Genomic DNA, 17556 nt, shown 5'->3' on the forward strand with positions numbered 1-17556 from the left:
TCTTTCTTCTCTCTCTGCGCTCTTCTTTCTCTCTTTCTGCGCTCTTTCTTTCTCTCTCTCTGCGCTCTTCTCTCTCTCTCTCTGCGCTCTTTCTCTCTCTCTGCGCTCTTTCTTTCTCTTTCTCTCTCTGCGCTCTTCTTCTCTTTCTCTCTCTGCGCTCTTCTTCTTTCGCTCTTTCTCTTCTCTCTGCACTCTTTCTCTCTGCGCTCTTTCTTTCTCTCTGCGCTCTTTCTTTCTCTCTCTCTGCGCTCTTTCTCTCTCTCTGCGCTCTTTCTTTCTCTCTGCGCTCTCCCTCTCTGCGCTCTTTCTTCTCTCTCTGCGCTCTTTCTTTCTCTCTCTCTGCGCTCTTTCTTTCTCTCTTCTGCGCTCTTTTCTTTCTCTCCTGCGCTCTTCTTCTCTCTCTGCGCTCTTTCTTTCTCTCTCTGCGCTCTTTCTTTCTCTCTCTCTGCGCTCTTTCTCTCTCTCTGTCTCTCTCTCTCTCTGGCTCTTTCTCTCTCTCTGCGCTCTTTCTCTCTCTCTCTGCTCTTTCTCTCTCTGCGCTCTTTCTCTCTCTCTGCGCTCTTTCTCTCTCTGCGCTCTTTCTTTCTCTCTCTTGCGCTCTTTCTCTCTCTGCGCTCTTTCTTTCTCTCTGCACTCCTTACTTTCTCTCTCTCTGCGCTCTTTCTCTCTCTCTGCGCTCTTTCTTTCTCTTTCTCTCTCTCTGCGCTCTTTCTCTCTCTCTCTGCGCTCTTTCTCTCTCTCTCTCTGCGCTCTTTCTTTCTCTTTCTCTCTCTGCGCTCTTTCTCTCTCTCTGCGCTCTTCTTTCTCTCTGCGCTCTTTCTTTCTCTCTTCTGCGCTCTTTCTTTCTCTCTCTCTGCGCTCTTTCTCTCTCTCTCTCTGCGCTCTTTCTCTCTCTCTGCGCTCTTTCTTTCTCTTTCTCTCTCTGCGCTCTTCTTTCTCTTCTCTCTCTGCGCTCTTCTTTCTCTTTCTCTCTCTGCACTCTTTCTCTCTGCGCTCTTTCTCTCTCTCTGCGCTCTTTCTCTCTCTGCGCTCTTTCTTCTCTCTGCGCTCTCCCTCTCTGCGCTCTTTCTTTCTCTCTCTGCGCTCTTTCTTTCTCTCTCTCTGCGCTCTTTTTTCTCTCTTTGCACTCTTTTTTTCTCTCTTTGCGCTCTTTCTTTCTCTCTCTGCGCTCTTTCTTCTCTCTCTGCGCTCTTTCTTTCTCTCTCTCTGCGCTCTTTCTTTCTCTGCGCTCTTTCTTTCTCTCTCTGCGCTCTTTCTTTCTCTCTCTGCGCTCTTTCTTTCTCTCTCTCTGCGCTCTTTCTCTCTCTCTGCGCTCTTTCTCTCTCTCTGCGCTCTTTCTCTCTCTGCGCTCTTTCTCTCTCTCTGCGCTCTTTCTCTCTCTCTGCGCTCTTTCTCTCTCTCTGCGCTCTTTCTCTCTCTGCGCTCTCTCTCTCTCTGCGCTCTCCCTCTCTCTGCGCTCTTTCTCTCTCTGCGCTCTTTCTCTCTCTCTGCGCTCTTTCTCTCTCTCTGCGCTCTTTCTCTCTCTGCGCTCTTTCTCTCTCTCTGCGCTCTTTCTCTCTCTCTGCGCTCTTTCTTTCTCTTTCTCTGCGCTCTTTCTCTCTCTCTCTCTGCGCTCTTTCTCTCTCTCTCTGCGCTCTTTCTTTCTCTTTCTCTCTCTGCGCTCTCTCTCTGCGCTCTTTCTTTCTCTCTGCGCACTTTCTTTCTCTCTCTCTGCACTCTTTCTCTCTCTCTGCGCTCTTTCTTTCTCTCTGCGCTCTCTCTCTCTGCGCTCTTTCTTTCTCTCTCTCTGCGCTCTTTCTCTCTCTCTCTCTGGCGCTCTCTCTCTCTCTCTCTGCGCTCTTTCTTTCTCTTCTCTCTCTGCGCTCTTTCTTTCTCTTTCTCTCTCTGCGCTCTTTCTTTCTCTCTGCGCTCTTTCTTTCTCTCTTTGCGCTCTTTCTTTCTCTCTTTGCGCTCTTCTTTCTCTCTCTGCGCTCTTTCTTTCTCTCTCTCTGCGCTCTTTCTTTCTCTGCGCTCTTTCTTTCTCTCTCTGCGCTCTTTATTTCTCTCTCTGCGCTCTCTCTCTCTCTCTGCGCTCTCTCTCTGCGCTCTTTCTTTCTCTCTCTCTGCGCTCTTTCTTTCTCTCTCTGCGCTCTTTCTTTCTCTCTCTGCGCTCTTTCTCTCTCTCTGCGCTCTTTCTCTCTCTCTGTGCTCTTTCTCTCTCTGCGCTCTTTCTCTCTCTGCGCTCTTTCTCTCTCTGCGCTCTTTCTTTCTCTCTGCGCTCTTTCTTTCTCTCTGCACTCTTACTTTCTCTCTCTCTGCGCTCTTTCTCTCTCTCTGCGCTCTTTCTTTCTCTTTCTCTCTCTCTGCACTCTTTCTCTCTCTCTCTCTGCGCTCTTTCTCTCTCTCTCTGCGCTCTTTCTCTCTCTTTCTCTCTCTGCGCTCTTTCTCTCTGCGCACTTTCTTTCTCTCTCTCTGCGCTCTTTCTCTCTCTCTGCGCTCTTTCTTTCTCTCTGCGCTCTCTCTCTCTGCGCTCTTTCTTTCTCTCTTTCTGCGCTCTTTCTTTCTCTCTTTCTGCGCTCTTTCTCTCTCTCTCTCTGCGCTCTTTCTTTTTCTCTCTCTGCGCTCTTTCTTTCTCTCTCTCTGCGCTCTTTCTTTCTCTCTGCGCTCTTTCTCTCTCTCTGCGCTCTTTCTTTCTCTCTGCGCTCTTTCTCTCTCTCTGCGCTCTCTCTCTGCGCTCTCTCTCTGCGCTCTCTCTCTGCGCTCTCTCTCTGCGCTCTCTCTCTGCGCTCTCTCTCTCTCTGCGCTCTCTCTCTCTCTCTGCGCTCTCTCTCTCTCTCTGCGCTCTCTCTCTCTCTCTGCGCTCTCTCTCTCTCTCTGCGCTCTCTCTCTCTCTCTGCGCTCTCTCTCTCTCTGCGCTCTCTCTCTCTCTGCGCTCTCTCTCTCTCTGCGCTCTCTCTCTCTCTGCGCTCTCTCTCTCTCTGCGCTCTCTCTCTCTGCGCTCTCTCTCTCTCTGCGCTCTCTCTCTCTCTGCGCTCTCTCTCTCTCTGCGCTCTCTCTCTCTCTGCGCTCTCTCTCTCTCTGCGCTCTCTCTCTCTCTGCGCTCTTTCTCTCTCTCTGCGCTCTTTCTTTCTCTCTCTCTCTCTGCGCTCTTTCTTCCTCTCTCTGCGCTCTTTCTTTCTCTGCGCTTTTTCTTTCTCTCTCTCTGCGCTCTTTCTTTCTCTCTGCACTCTTACTTTCTCTCTCTCTGCGCTCTTTCTTTCTCTCTCTCTGCGCTCTTTCTTTCTCTCTCTCTGCGCTCTTTCTCTCTCTCTGCGCTCTTTCTCTCTCTCTGCGCTCTTTCTCTCTCTCTGCGTTCTTTCTTTCTCTTTCTCTCTCTCTGCGCTCTTTCTCTCTCTCTCTCTGCGCTCTTTCTCTCTCTCTCTGCGCTCTTTCTTTCTCTTTCTCTCTCTGCGCTCTCTCTCTGTGCTCTTTCTTTCTCTCTGAGCACTTTCTTTCTCTCTCTCTGCGCTCTTTCTCTCTCTCTGCGCTCTTTCTTTCTCTCTGCGCTCTCTCTCTCTGCGCTCTTTCTTTCTCTCTCTGTGCTCTTTCTTTCTCTCTCTCTGCGCTCTTTCTCTCTCTCTCTCTCTCTCTCTCTCTGCGCTCTTTCTTTCTCTTTCTCTCTATGCGCTCTTTCTTTCTCTTTCTCTCTCTGCGCTCTTTCTCTCTGCGCTCTTTCTTTCTCTCTGCGCACTTTCTTTCTCTCTCTCTGCGCTCTTTCTTTCTCTCTGCGCACTTTCTTTCTCTCTCTCTGCGCTCTTTCTCTCTCTCTCTCTCTGCGCTCTTTCTTTCTCTTTCTCTCTCTGCGCTCTTTCTTTCTCTTTCTCTCTCTGCGCTCTTTCTCTCTGCTCTCTTTCTTTCTCTCTGCGCTCTTTCTTTCTCTCTGCGCTCTTTCTTTCTCTTTGCGCTCTTTTTTTCTCTCTTTGCGCTCTTTTTTTCTCTCTCTGCGCTCTTTCTTTCTCTCTCTGCGCTCTTTCTTTCTCTCTCTCTGCGCTCTCTCTCTCTGTGCTCTTTCTTTCTCTCTGCGCTCTTTCTTTCTCTCTGCGCTCTTTTTTCTCTCTTTGCGCTCTTTTTTTCTCTCTTTGCGCTCTTTCTTTCTCTCTCTGCGCTCTTTCTTTCTCTCTCTCTGCGCTCTTTCTTTCTCTGCGCTCTTTCTTTCTCTCTCTGCGCTCTTTCTTTCTCTCTCTGCGCTCTTTATTTCTCTCTCTGCGCTCTTTCTCTCTCTCTGCGCTTTTTCTCTCTCTCTGTGCTCTTTCTCTCTCTCTGTGCTCTTTCTCTCTCTCTGTGCTCTTTCTCTCTCTGCGCTCTTTCTCTCTCTGCGCTCTTTCTCTCTCTGCGCTCTTTCTCTCTCTGCGCTCTTTCTTTCTCTCTCTCTGCGCTCTTTCTCTCTCTCTGCGCTCTTTCTTTCTCTCTGCACTCTTACTTTCTCTCTCTCTGCGCTCTTTCTCTCTCTCTGCGCTCTTTCTTTCTCTTTCTCTCTCTCTGCGCTCTTTCTCTCTCTCTCTGCGCTCTTTCTCTCTCTCTCTCTGCGCTCTTTCTTTCTCTTTCTCTCTCTGCGCTCTTTCTCTCTCTCTGTGCTCTTTCTTTCTCTCTGCGCTCTTTCTTTCTCTCTTTCTGCGCTCTTTCTTTCTCTCTCTCTGCGCTCTTTCTCTCTCTCTCTCTGCGCTCTTTCTCTCTCTCTGCGCTCTTTCTTTCTCTTTCTCTCTCTGCGCTCTTTCTTTCTCTTTCTCTCTCTGCGCTCTTTCTTTCTCTTTCTCTCTCTGCACTCTTTCTCTCTGCGCTCTTTCTTTCTCTCTGCGCACTTTCTTTCTCTCTCTCTGCGCTCTTTCTCTCTCTGCGCTCTTTCTTTCTCTCTGCGCTCTCCCTCTCTGCGCTCTTTCTTTCTCTCTCTGCGCTCTTTCTTTCTCTCTCTCTGCGCTCTTTTTTTCTCTCTTTGCACTCTTTTTTTCTCTCTTTGCGCTCTTTCTTTCTCTCTCTGCGCTCTTTCTTTCTCTCTCTGCGCTCTTTCTTTCTCTCTCTCTGCGCTTTTTCTCTCTCTCTGTGCTCTTTCTCTCTCTCTGTGCTCTTTCTCTCTCTCTGTGCTCTTTCTCTCTCTCTGTGCTCTTTCTCTCTCTGCGCTCTTTCTCTCTCTGCGCTCTTTCTCTCTCTGCGCTCTTTCTTTCTCTCTCTCTGCGCTCTTTCTCTCTCTCTGCGCTCTTTCTTTCTCTCTGCACTCTTACTTTCTCTCTCTCTGCGCTCTTTCTCTCTCTCTGCGCTCTTTCTTTCTCTTTCTCTCTCTCTGCGCTCTTTCTCTCTCTCTCTGCGCTCTTTCTCTCTCTCTCTCTGCGCTCTTTCTTTCTCTTTCTCTCTCTGCGCTCTTTCTCTCTCTCTGTGCTCTTTCTTTCTCTCTGCGCTCTTTCTTTCTCTCTTTCTGCGCTCTTTCTTTCTCTCTCTCTGCGCTCTTTCTCTCTCTCTCTCTGCGCTCTTTCTCTCTCTCTGCGCTCTTTCTTTCTCTTTCTCTCTCTGCGCTCTTTCTTTCTCTTTCTCTCTCTGCGCTCTTTCTTTCTCTTTCTCTCTCTGCACTCTTTCTCTCTGCGCTCTTTCTCTCTCTCTGCGCTCTTTCTCTCTCTGCGCTCTTTCTTTCTCTCTGCGCTCTCCCTCTCTGCGCTCTTTCTTTCTCTCTCTGCGCTCTTTCTTTCTCTCTCTCTGCGCTCTTTTTTTCTCTCTTTGCACTCTTTTTTCTCTCTTTGCGCTCTTTCTTTCTCTCTCTGCGCTCTTTCTTTCTCTCTCTGCGCTCTTTCTTTCTCTCTCTCTGCGCTCTTTCTTTCTCTGCGCTCTTTCTTTCTCTCTCTGCGCTCTTTCTTTCTCTCTCTGCGCTCTTACTTTCTCTCTCTCTGCGCTCTTTCTCTCTCTCTGCGCTCTTTCTCTCTCTCTGCGCTCTTTCTCTCTCTGCGCTCTTTCTCTCTCTCTGCGCTCTTTCTCTCTCTCTGCGCTCTTTCTCTCTCTCTGCGCTCTTTCTCTCTCTGCGCTCTCTCTCTCTCTGCGCTCTCCCTCTCTCTGCGCTCTTTCTCTCTCTGCGCTCTTTCTCTCTCTCTGCGCTCTTTCTCTCTCTCTGCGCTCTTTCTCTCTCTGCGCTCTTTCTCTCTCTCTGCGCTCTTTCTCTCTCTCTGCGCTCTTTCTTTCTCTTTCTCTGCGCTCTTTCTCTCTCTCTCTCTGCGCTCTTTCTCTCTCTCTCTGCGCTCTTTCTTTCTCTTTCTCTCTCTGCGCTCTCTCTCTGCGCTCTTTCTTTCTCTCTGCGCACTTTCTTTCTCTCTCTCTGCACTCTTTCTCTCTCTCTGCGCTCTTTCTTTCTCTCTGCGCTCTCTCTCTCTGCGCTCTTTCTTTCTCTCTCTCTGCGCTCTTTCTCTCTCTCTCTCTGCGCTCTCTCTCTCTCTCTCTCTGCGCTCTTTCTTTCTCTTTCTCTCTCTGCGCTCTTTCTTTCTCTTTCTCTCTCTGCGCTCTTTCTTTCTCTCTGCGCTCTTTTTTTCTCTCTTTGCGCTCTTTTTTTCTCTCTTTGCGCTCTTTCTTTCTCTCTCTGCGCTCTTTCTTTCTCTCTCTCTGCGCTCTTTCTTTCTCTGCGCTCTTTCTTTCTCTCTCTGCGCTCTTTATTTCTCTCTCTGCGCTCTCTCTCTCTCTCTGCGCTCTCTCTCTGCGCTCTTTCTTTCTCTCTCTCTGCGCTCTTTCTTTCTCTCTCTGCGCTCTTTCTTTCTCTCTCTGCGCTCTTTCTCTCTCTCTGCGCTCTTTCTCTCTCTCTGTGCTCTTTCTCTCTCTGCGCTCTTTCTCTCTCTGCGCTCTTTCTCTCTCTGCGCTCTTTCTTTCTCTCTGCGCTCTTTCTTTCTCTCTGCACTCTTACTTTCTCTCTCTCTGCGCTCTTTCTCTCTCTCTGCGCTCTTTCTTTCTCTTTCTCTCTCTCTGCACTCTTTCTCTCTCTCTCTCTGCGCTCTTTCTCTCTCTCTCTGCGCTCTTTCTCTCTCTTTCTCTCTCTGCGCTCTTTCTCTCTGCGCACTTTCTTTCTCTCTCTCTGCGCTCTTTCTCTCTCTCTGCGCTCTTTCTTTCTCTCTGCGCTCTCTCTCTCTGCGCTCTTTCTTTCTCTCTTTCTGCGCTCTTTCTTTCTCTCTTTCTGCGCTCTTTCTCTCTCTCTCTCTGCGCTCTTTCTCTCTCTCTCTCTGCGCTCTTTCTTTCTCTTTCTCTCTCTGCGCTCTTTCTTTCTCTTTCTCTCTCTGCGCTCTTTCTTTCTCTTTCTCTCTCTGCGCTCTTTCTCTCTGCGCACTTTCTTTCTCTCTCTCTGCGCTCTTTCTCTCTCTCTGCGCTCTTTCTTTCTCTCTGCGCTCTCTCTCTGCGCTCTTTCTTTCTCTCTCTGCGCTCTTTCTTTCTCTCTCTCTGCGCTCTTTCTCTCTCTCTTTCTGCGCTCTTTCTTTCTCTTTCTCTCTCTGCGCTCTCTCTCTCTGTGCTCTCTCTCTCTGCGCTCTTTCTTTCTCGCTGCACTCTTTCTTTCTCTCTCTGCGCTCTTTCTTTCTCTCTCTGCGCTCTCTCTCTCTCTGCGCTCTCTCTCTCTCTCTGCGCTCTCTCTCTCTCTCTGCGCTCTCTCTCTCTCTCTGCGCTCTCTCTCTCTCTCTGCGCTCTCTCTCTGCGCTCTTTCTTTCTCTCTCTCTGCGCTCTTTCTTTCTCTCTCTCTGCGCTCTTTCTTTCTCTCTCTGCGCTCTTTCTTTCTCTCTCTGCGCTCTTTCTTTCTCTCTATGCGCTCTCTCTCTCTCTCTCTGCGCTCTTTCTCTCTCTCTGCGCTCTTTCTCTCTCTGCGCTCTTTCTCTCTCTGCGCTCTCTCTCTCTGCGCTCTTTCTCTCTCTCTGCGCTCTTTCTCTCTCTCTGCGCTCTCTCTCTCTCTGCGCTCTTTCTTTCTCTGTCTGCGCTCTTTCTTTCTCTGTCTGCGCTCTTTCTTCCTCTCTCTCTCTCTCTGCGCTCTTTTATTCTCTACGCTCTTTCTCTCTCCCTGCGCTCTTTCTTTCTCTCTCTCTGCGCTCTCTCTCTCTTTCTCTCTGCGCTCTCTCTCTGCGCTCTTTCTTTCTCTCTCTCTCTGCGCTCTTTCTTTCTCTCTGCGCTCTTTTTTCTCTCTCTCTGCGCTCTTTTTTTCTCTCTCTCTGCGCTCTTTTTTTCTCTCTCTCTGCGCTCTTTTTTTCTCTCTCTCTGCGCTCTCTCTCTCTCTCTCTGCGCTCTTTCTTTCTCTCTGCGCTCTTTCTTTCTCTCTGCGCTCTTTCTTTCTCTCTGCGCTCTTTCTTTCTCTCTGCGCTCTTTCTTTCTCTCTCTGCGCTCTTTCTCTCTCTGCGCTCTTTCTCTCTCTGCGCTCTTTCTCTCTCTGCGCTCTTTCTCTCTCTGCGCTCTTTCTCTCTCTGCGCTCTTTCTCTCTCTGCGCTCTCTCTCTCTGCGTTCTTTCTCTCTCTGCGTTCTTTCTCTCTCTGCGTTCTTTCTCTCTCTCTGCGCTCTTTCTCTCTCTTTGCACTCTTTCTTTCTCTCTCTGCGCTCTTTCTTTCTCTCTCTCTCTGCGCTCTTTCTTTCTCTCTCTCTGCGCTCTCTCTCTCTCTCGCTGTGCTCTCTCTCTCTCTCGCTGCGCTCTTTCTCTCTCTCTGTGCGCTCTTTCTTTCTCTCTCTGCGCTCTTTCATTCTCTCTCTTTGCACTCTTTCATTCTCTCTCTCTGCGCTCTTTCTTTCTCTCTCTCTGCGCTCTTTCTTTCTCTCTCTCTGCGCTCTTTCTTTCTCTCTGCGCTCTTTCTTTCTCTCTGCGCACTTTCTTTCTCTCTGCTCTCTTTCTCTCTCTGCGCTCTTTCTTCCTCTCTCTCTCTCTGCGCTCTTTTATTCTCTACGCTCTTTCTCTCTCTCTGCGCTCTTTCTTTCTCTCTCTCTGCGCTCTCTCTCTCTTTCTCTCTGCGCTCTCTCTCTCTGCGCTCTCTCTCTGTCTGCGCTCTTTCTCTCTCTCTCTGCGCTCTTTCTCTCTCTATGTGCTCTTTCTTTCTCTCTGCGCTCTTTCTTTCTCTCTGCTCTCTTTCTCTCTCTCTGCGCTCTTTCTTTCTCTCTCTCTCTCTGCGCTCTTTCTTTCTATCTCTCTCTGCGCTCTTTCTTTCTTTCTATCTCTCTCTGCGCTCTTTCTTTCTTTCTGCGCTCTTTCTCTCTCACTCTATGTGCTCTTTCTTTCTCTCTCTGCGCTCTTTCTTTCTCTCTCTCTGCGCTCTTTGTCTCTCTCTGCGCTTTTTCTTTCTCTCTCTGCACTCTTTTTTTCTCTCTCTCTGCTCTCTTTCTCTCTCTCTGCGCTCTTTCTCTCTCTCTCTGCGCTCTTTCTTTCTCTCTGCGCTCTTCTCTCTCTGCGCTCTTTCTTTCTCTCTGCGCTCTATCTCTCTCTGCGCTCTTTCTCTCTCTGCGCTCTTTCTCTCTCTGCGCTCTTTCTCTCTCTGCGCTCTTTCTCTCTCTGCGCTCTTTCTTTCTCTTTCTCTCTCTGCGCTCTCTCTCTCTCTCTGCGCTCTTTCTCTCTCTCTCTGCGCTCTCTCTTTCTCTCTGCGCTCTCTCTTTCTCTCTGCGCTCTTCTCTCTCTGCGCTCTTTCTTTCTCTGCGCTCTTTCTCTCTCTGCACTCTTTCTCTCTCTGCGCTCTTTCTCTCTCTGCGCTCTTTCTCTCTCTGCGCTCTTTCTCTCTCTGCGCTCTTTCTCTCTCTGCGCTCTTTCTCTCTCTGCGCTCTCTCTCTCTGCGCTCTTTCTTTCTCTTTCTCTCTCTGCGCTCTCTCTCTCTCTCTGCGCTCTATCTCTCTCTCTGCGCTCTCTCTCTCTCTCTCTGCGCTCTCTCTCTCTCTGCGCTCTTTCTTTCTTTCTCTCTGCGCTCTTTCTTTCTTTCTGCGCTCTTTTTTTCTCTCTTTGCGCTCTTTCTTTCTCTCTCTGCGCTCTTTCTCTCTCTCTCTGCGCTCTTTCTTTCTCTCTGCGCTCTTTCTCTCTCTGCGCACTTTCTCTCTCTGCGCACTTTCTCTCTCTGCGCACTTTCTTTCTCTTTCTCTCTCTCTGCGCTCTTTCTCTCTCTCTCTCGGCGCTCTTTCTCTCTCTCTCTCTGCGCTCTTTCTTTCTCTTTCTCTCTCTGCGCTCTCTCTCTCTGCGCTCTTTCTTTCTCTCTGCGCTCTTTCTTTCTTTCTCTCAGCGTTCTTTTTTTCTCTCTTTGTGCTCTTTTTCTCTCTCTCTGCGCTCTTTCTTTCTCTCTCTCTGCGATCTTTATTTCTTTCTCTGCGCTCTTTATTTCTCTCTCTGCGCTCTTTATTTCTCTCTCTGCGCTCTTTATTTCTCTCTCTGCGCTCTTTCTCTCTCTCTGTGCTCTTTCTCTCTCTCTGTGCTCTTTCTCTCTCTGCGCTCTTTCTCTCTCTGCGCTCTTTCTTTCTTTCTCTCTGCGCTCTTTCTTTCTCTCTGCACTCTTACTTTCTCTCTCTCTGCGCTCTTTCTCTCTCTCTGCGCTCTTTCTTTCTCTTTCTCTCTCTCTGCGCTCTTTCTCTCTCTCTCTGCGCTCTTTCTCTCTCTCTCTCTGCGCTCTTTCTTTCTCTTTCTCTCTCTGCGCTCTTTCTCTCTGCGCTCTTTCTTTCTCTCTGCGCACTTTCTTTCTCTCTCTCTGCGCTCTTTCTCTCTCTCTGTGCTCTTTCTTTCTCTCTGCGCTCTTTCTTTCTCTCTTTCTGCGCTCTTTCTTTCTCTCTCTCTGCGCTCTCTCTCTCTCTCTCTCTCTGCGCTCTTTCTCTCTCTCTCTCTGCGCTCTTTCTTTCTCTTTCTCTCTCTGCGCTCTTTCTTTCTCTTTCTCTCTCTGCGCTCTTTCTTTCTCTTTCTCTCTCTGCGCTCTTTCTTTCTCTTTCTCTCTCTGCGCTCTTTCTCTCTGCGCTCTTTTTTTCTCTCTTTGCGCTCTTTCTTTCTCTCTCTGCGCTCTTTCTCTCTCTCTCTGCGCTCTTTCTCTCTCTCTGCGCTCTTTCTCTCTCTGCGCACTTTCTCTCTCTGCGCTCTTTCTTTATCTTTCTCTCTCTCTGCGCTCTTTCTCTCTCTCTCTCTCTGCGCTCTTTCTTTCTCTTTCTCTCTCTGCGCTCTCTCTCTCTGCGCTCTTTCCTTCTCTCTGCGCTCTTTCTTTCTTTCTCTCAGCGCTCTTTTTTTCTCTCTTTGCGCTCTTTTTCGCTCTCTCTGCGCTCTTTATTTCTTTCTCTGCACTCTTTATTTCTCTCTCTGCGCTCTTTATTTCTCTCTCTGCGCTCTTTATTTCTCTCTCTGCGCTCTTTATTTCTCTCTCTGCGCTCTTTATTTCTCTCTCTGCGCTCTTTATTTCTCTCTCTGCGCTCTTTATTTCTCTCTCTGCGCTCTTTATTTCTCTCTCTGCGCTCTTTATTTCTCTCTCTGCGCTCTTTATTTCTCTCTCTGCGCTCTTTATTTCTCTCTCTGCGCTCTTTATTTCTCTCTCTCTCTCTGCGCTCTCTCTCTGCGCTCTTTCTTTCTCTCTCTCTGCGCTCTTTCTTTCACTCTCTCTGTGCTCTTTCTCTCTCTCTGTGCTCTTTCTCTCTCTCTGTGCTCTTTCTCTCTCTCTGTGCTCTCTCTCTCTCTCTGTGCTCTCTCTCTCTCTGCGCTCTTTCTCTCTCTCTGCGCTCTTTCTTCCTCTCTCTCTCTGCGCTCTTTCTTTCTCTCTGCGCTCTTTCTTTCTGCGCTCTTTCTTTCTCTCTCTCTCTGCGCTCTTTCTTTCTCTCTCTGCGCTTTTTCTTTCTCTCTCTCTGCGCTCTTTTTTTCTCTCTCTGCGCTCTTTTTTTCTCTCTCTCGCTGCGCTCTTTCTCTCTCTCTCTGCGCTCTTTCTTTCTCTCTCTGCGCTCTTTCTTTCTCTCTCTCTGCGCTCTTTCTTTCTCTCTCTCTGCGCTCTTTCTTTCTCTCTCTCTGCGCTCTTTCTTTCTCTCTGCGCTCTTTCTTTCTCTCTGCGCACTTTCTTTCTCTCTGCTCTCTTTCTCTCTCTCTGCGCTCTTTCTTTCACACTGCGCTCTTTCTCTCTCTCTGCGCTCTCTCTCTCTGCGCTCTCTCTCTCTCTGCGCTCTCTCTCTCTCTGCACTCTCTCTGCGCGCTCTCTCTGCGCTCTCTCTGCGCTCTCTCTCTCTCTCTGCGCTCTTTCTTTCTCTCTCTCTGCGCTCTTTCTTTCTCTCTCTCTCTGCGCTCTTTCTTCCTCTCTCTGCGCTCTTTCTTTCTCTGCGCTTTTTCTTTCTCTCTCTCTCTCTGCGCTCTTTCTTTCTCTCTCTCTGCACTCTTACTTTCTCTCTCTCTGCGCTCTTTCTCTCTCTCTGCGCTCTTTCTTTCTCTTTCTCTCTCTCTGCACTCTTTCTCTCTCTCTGCGCTCTTTCTCTCTCTTTCTCTCTCTGCGCTCTTTCTCTCTCTTTCTCTCTCTGCGCTCTTTCTCTCTGCGCACTTTCTTTCTCTCTCTCTGCGCTCTTTCTCTCTCTGCGCTCTTTTTTTCTCTCTCTCTGCGCTCTTTTTTTCTCTCTCTCTGCACTCTCTCTCTCTCTCTCTGCACTCTCTCTCTCTCTCTCTGCGCTCTTTCTTTCTCTCTGCGCTCTTTCTTTCTCTCTGCGCTCTTTCTTTCTCTCTGCGCTCTTTCTTTCTCTCTGCGCTCTTTCTCTCTCTGCGCTCTTTCTCTCTCTGCGCTCTTTCTCTCTCTGCGCTCTTTCTCTCTCTGCGCTCTTTCTCTCTCTGCGCTCTTTCTCTCTCTGCGCTCTTTCTCTCTCTGCGTTCTTTCTCTCTCTCTGCGCTCTTTCTCTCTCTTTGCACTCTTTCTTTCTCTCTCTGCGCTCTTTCTTTCTCTCTCTCTGCGCTCTCTCTCTCTCTCGCTGCGCTCTCTCTCTCTCTCGCTGCGCTCTTTCTCTCTCTCTCTGCGCTCTTTCTTTCTCTCTCTGCGCTCTTTCATTCTCTCTCTCTGCGCTCTTTCTTTTTCTCTCTCTGCGCTCTTTCTTTCTCTCTCTCTGCGCTCTTTCTTTCTCTCTGCGCTCTTTCTTTCTCTCTGCGCACTTTCTTTCTCTCTGCTCTCTTTCTCTCTCTCTGCGCTCTTTCTTTCTCTCTGCGCTCTTTCTCTCTCTCTGCGCTCTCTCTCTGCGCTCTCTCTCTGCGCTCTCTCTCTGCGCTCTCTCTCTGCGCTCTCTCTCTGCGCTCTCTCTCTCTCTGCGCTCTCTCTCTCTCTCTGCGCTCTCTCTCTCTGCGCTCTCTCTCTCTCTCTGCGCTCTCTCTCTCTCTCTGCGCTCTCTCTCTCTCTCTGCGCTCTCTCTCTCTCTGCGCACTCTCTCTCTCTGCGCTCTCTCTCTCTCTGCGCTCTCTCTCTCTCTGCGCTCTCTCTCTCTCTGCGCTCTCTCTCTCTGCGCTCTCTCTCTCTCTGCGCTCTCTCTCTCTCTGCGCTCTCTCTCTCTCTGCGCTCTCTCTCTCTCTGCGCTCTCTCTCTCTCTGCGCTCTCTCTCTCTCTGCGCTCTTTCTCTCTCTCTGCGCTCTTTCTTTCTCTCTCTCTCTCTGCGCTCTTTCTTCCTCTCTCTGCGCTCTTTCTTTCTCTGCGCTTTTTCTTTCTCTCTCTCTGCGCTCTTTCTTTCTCTCTGCACTCTTACTTTCTCTCTCTCTGCGCTCTTTCTTTCTCTCTCTCTGCGCTCTTTCTTTCTCTCTCTCTGCGCTCTTTCTCTCTCTCTGCGCTCTTTCTCTCTCTCTGCGCTCTTTCTCTCTCTCTGCGTTCTTTCTTTCTCTTTCTCTCTCTCTGCGCTCTTTCTCTCTCTCTCTCTGCGCTCTTTCTCTCTCTCTCTGCGCTCTTTCTTTCTCTTTCTCTCTCTGCGCTCTCTCTCTGTGCTCTTTCTTTCTCTCTGAGCACTTTCTTTCTCTCTCTCTGCGCTCTTTCTCTCTCTCTGCGCTCTTTCTTTCTCTCTGCGCTCTCTCTCTCTGCGCTCTTTCTTTCTCTCTCTGTGCTCTTTCTTTCTCTCTCTCTGCGCTCTTTCTCTCTCTCTCTCTCTCTCTCTCTCTGCGCTCTTTCTTTCTCTTTCTCTCTATGCGCTCTTTCTTTCTCTTTCTCTCTCTGCGCTCTTTCTCTCTGCGCTCTTTCTTTCTCTCTGCGCACTTTCTTTCTCTCTCTCTGCGCTCTTTCTTTCTCTCTGCGCACTTTCTTTCTCTCTCTCTGCGCTCTTTCTCTCTCTCTCTCTCTGCGCTCTTTCTTTCTCTTTCTCTCTCTGCGCTCTTTCTTTCTCTTTCTCTCTCTGCGCTCTTTCTCTCTGCTCTCTTTCTTTCTCTCTGCGCTCTTTCTTTCTCTCTGCGCTCTTTCTTTCTCTTTGCGCTCTTTTTTTCTCTCTTTGCGCTCTTTTTTTCTCTCTCTGCGCTCTTTCTTTCTCTCTCTGCGCTCTTTCTTTCTCTCTCTCTGCGCTCTCTCTCTCTGTGCTCTTTCTTTCTCTCTGCGCTCTTTCTTTCTCTCTGCGCTCTTTTTTCTCTCTTTGCGCTCTTTTTTTCTCTCTTTGCGCTCTTTCTTTCTCTCTCTGCGCTCTTTCTTTCTCTCTCTCTGCGCTCTTTCTTTCTCTGCGCTCTTTCTTTCTCTCTCTGCGCTCTTTCTTTCTCTCTCTGCGCTCTTTATTTCTCTCTCTGCGCTCTTTCTCTCTCTCTGCGCTTTTTCTCTCTCTCTGTGCTCTTTCTCTCTCTCTGTGCTCTTTCTCTCTCTCTGTGCTCTTTCTCTCTCTGCGCTCTTTCTCTCTCTGCGCTCTTTCTCTCTCTGCGCTCTTTCTCTCTCTGCGCTCTTTCTCTCTCTGCGCTCTTTCTTTCTCTCTCTCTGCGCTCTTTCTCTCTCTCTGCGCTCTTTCTTTCTCTCTGCACTCTTACTTTCTCTCTCTCTGCGCTCTTTCTCTCTCTCTGCGCTCTTTCTTTCTCTTTCTCTCTCTCTGCGCTCTTTCTCTCTCTCTCTGCGCTCTTTCTCTCTCTCTCTCTGCGCTCTTTCTTTCTCTTTCTCTCTCTGCGCTCTTTCTCTCTCTCTGTGCTCTTTCTTTCTCTCTGCGCTCTTTCTTTCTCTCTTTCTGCGCTCTTTCTTTCTCTCTCTCTGCGCTCTTTCTCTCTCTCTCTCTGCGCTCTTTCTCTCTCTCTGCGCTCTTTCTTTCTCTTTCTCTCTCTGCGCTCTTTCTTTCTCTTTCTCTCTCTGCGCTCTTTCTTTCTCTTTCTCTCTCTGCACTCTTTCTCTCTGCGCTCTTTCTTTCTCTCTGCGCACTTTCTTTCTCTCTCTCTGCGCTCTTTCTCTCTCTGCGCTCTTTCTTTCTCTCTGCGCTCTCCCTCTCTGCGCTCTTTCTTTCTCTCTCTGCGCTCTTTCTTTCTCTCTCTCTGCGCTCTTTTTTTCTCTCTTTGCACTCTTTTTTTCTCTCTTTGCGCTCTTTCTTTCTCTCTCTGCGCTCTTTCTTTCTCTCTCTGCGCTCTTTCTTTCTCTCTCTCTGCGCTTTTTCTCTCTCTCTGTGCTCTTTCTCTCTCTCTGTGCTCTTTCTCTCTCTCTGTGCTCTTTCTCTCTCTGCGCTCTTTCTCTCTCTGCGCTCTTTCTCTCTCTGCGCTCTTTCTTTCTCTCTCTCTGCGCTCTTTCTCTCTCTCTGCGCTCTTTCTTTCTCTCTGCACTCTTACTTTCTCTCTCTCTGCGCTCTTTCTCTCTCTCTGCGCTCTTTCTTTCTCTTTCTCTCTCTCTGCGCTCTTTCTCTCTCTCTCTGCGCTCTTTCTCTCTCTCTCTCTGCGCTCTTTCTTTCTCTTTCTCTCTCTGCGCTCTTTCTCTCTCTCTGTGCTCTTTCTTTCTCTCTGCGCTCTTTCTTTCTCTCTTTCTGCGCTCTTTCTTTCTCTCTCTCTGCGCTCTTTCTCTCTCTCTCTCTGCGCTCTTTCTCTCTCTCTGCGCTCTTTCTTTCTCTTTCTCTCTCTGCGCTCTTTCTTTCTCTTTCTCTCTCTGCGCTCTTTCTTTCTCTTTCTCTCTCTGCACTCTTTCTCTCTGCGCTCTTTCTCTCTCTCTGCGCTCTTTCTCTCTCTGCGCTCTTTCTTTCTCTCTGCGCTCTCCCTCTCTGCGCTCTTTCTTTCTCTCTCTGCGCTCTTTCTTTCTCTCTCTCTGCGCTCTTTTTTTCTCTCTTTGCACTCTTTTTTTCTCTCTTTGCGCTCTTTCTTTCTCTCTCTGCGCTCTTTCTTTCTCTCTCTGCGCTCTTTCTTTCTCTCTCTCTGCGCTCTTTCTTTCTCTGCGCTCTTTCTTTCTCTCTCTGCGCTCTTTCTTTCTCTCTCTGCGCTCTTACTTTCTCTCTCTCTGCGCTCTTTCTCTCTCTCTGCGCTCTTTCTCTCTCTCTGCGCTCTTTCTCTCTCTGCGCTCTTTCTCTCTCTCTGCGCTCTTTCTCTCTCTCTGCGCTCTTTCTCTCTCTCTGCGCTCTTTCTCTCTCTGCGCTCTCTCTCTCTCTGCGCTCTCCCTCTCTCTGCGCTCTTTCTCTCTCTGCGCTCTTTCTCTCTCTCTGCGCTCTTTCTCTCTCTCTGCGCTCTTTCTCTCTCTGCGCTCTTTCTCTCTCTCTGCGCTCTTTCTCTCTCTCTGCGCTCTTTCTTTCTCTTTCTCTGCGCTCTTTCTCTCTCTCTCTCTGCGCTCTTTCTCTCTCTCTCTGCGCTCTTTCTTTCTCTTTCTCTCTCTGCGCTCTCTCTCTGCGCTCTTTCTTTCTCTCTGCGCACTTTCTTTCTCTCTCTCTGCACTCTTTCTCTCTCTCTGCGCTCTTTCTTTCTCTCTGCGCTCTCTCTCTCTGCGCTCTTTCTTTCTCTCTCTCTGCGCTCTTTCTCTCTCTCTCTCTGCGCTCTCTCTCTCTCTCTCTCTGCGCTCTTTCTTTCTCTTTCTCTCTCTGCGCTCTTTCTTTCTCTTTCTCTCTCTGCGCTCTTTCTTTCTCTCTGCGCTCTTTTTTTCTCTCTTTGCGCTCTTTTTTTCTCTCTTTGCGCTCTTTCTTTCTCTCTCTGCGCTCTTTCTTTCTCTCTCTCTGCGCTCTTTCTTTCTCTGCGCTCTTTCTTTCTCTCTCTGCGCTCTTTATTTCTCTCTCTGCGCTCTCTCTCTCTCTCTGCGCTCTCTCTCTGCGCTCTTTCTTTCTCTCTCTCTGCGCTCTTTCTTTCTCTCTCTGCGCTCTTTCTTTCTCTCTCTGCGCTCTTTCTCTCTCTCTGCGCTCTTTCTCTCTCTCTGTGCTCTTTCTCTCTCTGCGCTCTTTCTCTCTCTGCGCTCTTTCTCTCTCTGCGCTCTTTCTTTCTCTCTGCGCTCTTTCTTTCTCTCTGCACTCTTACTTTCTCTCTCTCTGCGCTCTTTCTCTCTCTCTGCGCTCTTTCTTTCTCTTTCTCTCTCTCTGCACTCTTTCTCTCTCTCTCTCTGCGCTCTTTCTCTCTCTCTCTGCGCTCTTTCTCTCTCTTTCTCTCTCTGCGCTCTTTCTCTCTGCGCACTTTCTTTCTCTCTCTCTGCGCTCTTTCTCTCTCTCTGCGCTCTTTCTTTCTCTCTGCGCTCTCTCTCTCTGCGCTCTTTCTTTCTCTCT

Source organism: Ascaphus truei, unplaced genomic scaffold (assembly GCF_040206685.1).
Source record: "Ascaphus truei isolate aAscTru1 unplaced genomic scaffold, aAscTru1.hap1 HAP1_SCAFFOLD_781, whole genome shotgun sequence".
NCBI classification, from domain to species: Eukaryota; Metazoa; Chordata; class Amphibia; order Anura; family Ascaphidae; genus Ascaphus; species Ascaphus truei.